We start from the raw sequence: 5,150 nt of genomic DNA, 5'->3' as shown, positions 1-5,150 counted from the left end.
AACCTTCGAAGAACTACTACCATATGGTGTCTCAATCTCAACAGTGCCATGAGAAAAAACAGTACGGACCACAAAAGGACCGGTCCATCGAGAGCGCAACTTCCCGGGGAATAGATGCAACCGAGTGTCTTTGACCTGGAGAAAATGACTTTCGTAAAATATTCCTATCATGCACAAGTTTAATTTTGTTCTTATACTCCTTAGCACTATCGTATGCATCTCTACGAATCTCGTCCAACTCATTGAGCTGGAGTTTTCTTTGAGCTCCTGCCTTGTCAAGTGAAAAGTTTAAGTTCTTAATAGCCCAATAGTCTCGATGCTCTAAATCAACAAGCAGGTGACATGCTTGCCAAATACTAAACGATAAGGTGACATTCTAATGGGTGTCTTAAACGCAGTACGATAAGCCCATAAGGCATCAGTAAGCCTCGACGACCAGTCTTTCCTATTTGGATTAACTGTTTTCTCTAAAATACGTTTAATTTCCCTATTGGAAACCTCTACCTGACCACTAGTCTGAGGGTGATATGGGGTTACTACTTTATGGGCAATACCGTATTGTTTCATTAAAAGAGCAAACAGTCTGTTACAAAAGTGTGAACCTCCATCACTAATTATAGCTCGCGGTGTACCAAAACGTGTAAGTATATTCTCTTTCAAAAACTGTACTACGACCTTGTGGTCATTTGTTTTACACGGAACCGCCTCAACCCACTTAGACACATAGTCTACAATGACAAGTATGTAAAGATAACCAAACGAAATGGGAAATGGACCCATAAAATCAATGCCCCACACATCAAATACCTCAATCACTAAAATAGGGTTCAAAGGCATCATATTTCTACGGGAAATGGTTTCTAACTTCTGGCAACGCTCACAAGAAACACAATGACTATGGGAATCTTTAAACAACGAAGGCCAGTAAAATCCACACTGCAAAATCTTAGCAGCAGTCTTCTTAGCACTAAAATGACCCCCACATGCATGTTCATGACAAAAATAGATAATACTAGACTGGTCACTCTCAGATACACATCTTCTAATAATCTGGTCCAGACAATACTTAAACAGATAAGGATCGTCCCAAACGAAATGCTTAACCTCGGCTAAAAACCTAAAACGATCTTGCTTACCCCAATGTTGAGGCATTCGACCAGTAACAAGATAATTCACTATATTTGCATACCAAGGTGATTGGGAAACAGAGAACAATTGTTCATCAGGAAAACTATCCCTTATAGGAAGGGAATTATTAGGGGAACTAACAACTAGCCTAGACAAGTGGCCTTCTACCACATTCTATGCACCCTTTTTGTCTCTAATGTCTGGAAAAAATTCTTGTAACAAAAGGATCCATCTAATCAATCTAGGTTTGGTATCCTTCTTAGACAAAAGGTATTTCAAAGCAGCATGATCAGTATAGATTACGATCTTAGAACCTAATAAATAGGATCTAAACTTATCCAAGGCAAACACGATGGCTAGCAATTCCTTCTCGGTAGTTGTATAGTTCATTTTGGAATCATTCAGAGTTTTGCTAGCATAGTAAATCACATGGAGTAATTTGTTTTCTGGCTGACCTAGCACAACGCCTATAACATAATCTGAAGCATCACACATGATCTCAAAGGGTAGGTTCCAGTTGGGTGCCTGGACTATCTGGGTAGTAGTGAGTAAAGTTTTAAGCTTATCAAAAGCCTTTAAGAAAGCATCATCAAAGACAAACTTAACATCTTTTGCAAGCAATTTGCAAAGAGGTCTAGAAATCAAGCTAAAATCCTTAATGAATCAACGGTAAAAACCTGCATGCCTTAAGAATGACCTAATATCTTTTACGGTTTTTGGGACCTTTAGAGTCTTAATAAGGTCAATTTTGGCTTTGTCTACCTCTATACCCTTTGAAGAAACGATGTGCCCTAAGACAATTCCTGATTCAACCATGAAATGGCATTTTTCCCAATTAAGCACTAAATTCTTTTCCTTACACCTAGTCAACACTAATGTCAAATGATGCAAGCACTCATCAAAAGATGAACCAAACACTGAAAAATCATCCATAAAGACCTCTAAGAACCGTTCTACCATGTCAGAAAATATGCTCATCATGCGACGCTGAAAAGTCGCAGGGGCATTACAAAGCCCGAAAGGCATGCGTCTATACGCAAAGGTACCAAAGGGACAGGTAAAAGTGGTTTTCTCCTGGTCTTCTGGGGAAATAACGATCTTATTATATCCAGAGTATCCATCTAAAAAGCAGTAGTGACTATGTCCAGCTAATCTCTCTAGCATCTGGTCGATGAAGGGAAGGGGAAAGTGGTCCTTCCTTGTGACCTTGTTCAATTTCCTATAGCCAATACACACACGCCATCCTGTGGTCACTCGGGTTGGGATAAATTCATTATTATCATTCTGTACTACAGTGACACCTGATTTCTTGGGGACATCCTGAACAGGGCTGACCCACTTACTGTCTGAAATTGGGTAAATAATACCCGCATCTAACAACTTAAGCACCTCTTTTCGATCTACCTCTTTCATGTTAGGGTTCAGTCGACGTTCATCTCCCTGGAACGTTACGAGTCTTCCTCTAAATGAATCTGATGCATACACACATTAGGACTTATACCCTTAATGTCTGCTATAGTCTACCCTAAAGCTTCCTTATTACCTTGAAGTACTTTTACTAGCCTACTCTCTTGATCACTATCCAAATCGGAAGCTACAATCACAGATAAAGTCTCAGATGGGCCTAAAAACACATACTGTAGAGTATCGGGTAGTGGTTTAAGGTCCAACTTTGGGGGCTCTTCTAAAGAAGGAATTAGGGTAGTCTCAGAAACTGGTAACGGTTCGAACCTATCTTTCCATCTATCAGTGTCTAACACAGGGGTAGAATCTAATAGAGCATTCACTTGTTCAATAGTGCTATCGTCATCAAAATCTAAACCAAAATGGGATAGACAACTTTCTAATGGGTCTTCAAATAAAATGTTTGGTAATGAATTCTGAACTAAGGCTTCTATCATGTTCACCTCTTCAACACATGTGTCATCTAGCTCATAAGGTAGCTTACTGACATTAAAAATGTTCATCTCTATAGTCATATTACCAAAAGATAAATTCATCACACCATTTCGACAGTTAATGATCGCATTCGATGTAGCTAAAAACGGGCGACCTAAAATCACAGGTATCTGGTTCTCTGGGTCTGGGACAGGTTGAGTATCTAGGACCACGAAATCCATTGGATAGATAAACTTGTCGACCTCAATAAGGACATCCTCAATAACACCTCGAGGAATTTTAACAGACCTATCAGCTAACTGCAGTGTTATCTGAGTAGGTTTTATTTCACAAAGTCCTAGCTGTAAGTACACATGGTACGGAAGTAGGTTCACACTGGCTCCTAAGTCAAGTAAAGATTTTTCTACCCGGCGTTTACCTATTGTACAAGCAATGGTAGGGAACCTGGGTCTTTGTACTTTGGAGTTGTAGTGTTTTGAATAATTGAACTTACGTGACTAGCTAAAAAGGCTTTCTTATGGACGCTAAGTTTTCGCTTTCGCGTACACATATCCTTAAGGAACTTGGCATAAGCAGGAATTTGCCTAATTGCATCTAATAAAGGAAGGTTTATGGTAACTTGCTTAAAAACCTCCAATATGTCATTAAAGTTCGATTCCTTCTTTGTTGGTACTAATAGCTGAGGAAATGGGGCTCTAGGCACAGAATCAGACCTCTCAGGAACTGAGTTGGCATCATCAGAAATTTTATCAGTTTCCTTAGCTAGTGGTCCTGAGGGGTGAACTACAGTATGTTCACTATCGGGCATGGTTACCTGATTGTTACTATTCTACCACTCCTAAGGGTTCTAATAGCATTCAATTGATTCGATGGTTTTGTACCTACTTCATGAACTCCTCTAGGATTGGGATTAGTCTGACTAGGGAACCTACCATTATCTCTCTCACTTAAGGTCTTAGCTATTTGGCCGACTTGAAGTTCTAACTTAGCAAGGCTCTGAGCATTAGTTTGAAAATTCTGCTTGGTTTCCTGTTGAAAACTAACATGGCTCTGTGCTAACATTTCCTGAGTTTTTGCTAACATCTTAATAGATTCCTCTAAGCTAGTCGTTTTATTTTCTGGGCCTGATGTATTCCTAGTGTAGCCAAAACCTGGGGGAGCATTAGAATTATTAGACTGACCCTGACTCTGGCCCTTAGACCATGAAAAGTTCGGATGGTTTCTCCAACCAGGATTATAGGTTTCTGAATATGGGTCAAACTTCTGACGATTATCAAACCTAGTGTTATTATATAGAGCATTGGCTTGCTCTTCATTATTCTGGCCTTCCCAAAAGGCTCCAATCTACCACTAGTGTTACCCACTTCTAAAGCTTCTAACCTTTTCGCTTATCAGCAATTTTGGCATCTGATTCATAGCCTCCTTCTACCCTATTAACGTTTCCTCTGCCGAGAAGAATTGTTTTCTGGGGTCCCCTACTACTTTCCCATTGTTGGGTCTTTTCGGCGACTTCATGCAAATATGTCATCGCGTCATCAACTGTTTGGTTCTCAAATCCACCAGTACACATAGATTCTACTGTGGTTGTGGTGGGATAATCTAAACCCTCATAAAGGATCTGAACTAACCTAACCTTCTCTAAACCATGATGAGGACATTGGGCTAATAAATCATTGAACCTTTCCAAATACCTATACAAAGTTTCTCCCTCCTGTTGAGAAAACGTGCAGATTTGCGTCCTAATAGACGATGTTTTGTGCCTAGGGAAAAACTTGTTCAAAAAGGCAGATGTAAGTTGTTCATACGTTTCGATTGACCCGGAAGCCAAACTATATAGCCACGATTTAGCTTTATCTTTCAGGGAAAAGGGGAATAACCTAAGTTTCAAAGCATCATCATCTAGGTTTCTAATCCTGAGGGTACTACAAATTTCCTCAAAGTCCCTAACATGGAAATAGGGGTTTTCATTTTCTTTCCCTAAAAAGATTGGGAGCAGCTGTAAGGTCCCAGGTTTAAGTTCATAAGTTGCTTCCGTCTCAGCTAACCTGATACATGAGGGACGAGTAGTCCTAGTTGGATTCAACAAAGCTTTCAAAGTTGCCATTTCTGGCGCTATCGGAGCA

At 39.9% G+C, this 5,150-nt stretch overlaps 1 pseudogene; it reads left to right on the top strand.

The window, feature by feature from the left end:
* Positions 1-4,667: 4,667 nt before the first annotated feature.
* On the top strand, positions 4,668-4,767 carry LOC113307099 (annotated as a pseudogene).
* The last annotated feature ends 383 nt before the right edge of the window (positions 4,768-5,150 follow it).

The sequence above is a fragment of the Papaver somniferum genome, chromosome 8 (assembly GCF_003573695.1).
Source record: "Papaver somniferum cultivar HN1 chromosome 8, ASM357369v1, whole genome shotgun sequence".
Taxonomy (NCBI): Eukaryota; Viridiplantae; Streptophyta; class Magnoliopsida; order Ranunculales; family Papaveraceae; genus Papaver; species Papaver somniferum.
The sequence above is the reverse complement of the archived record's forward strand: the minus strand, read 5'-3'. Positions and strand labels throughout refer to the sequence as shown.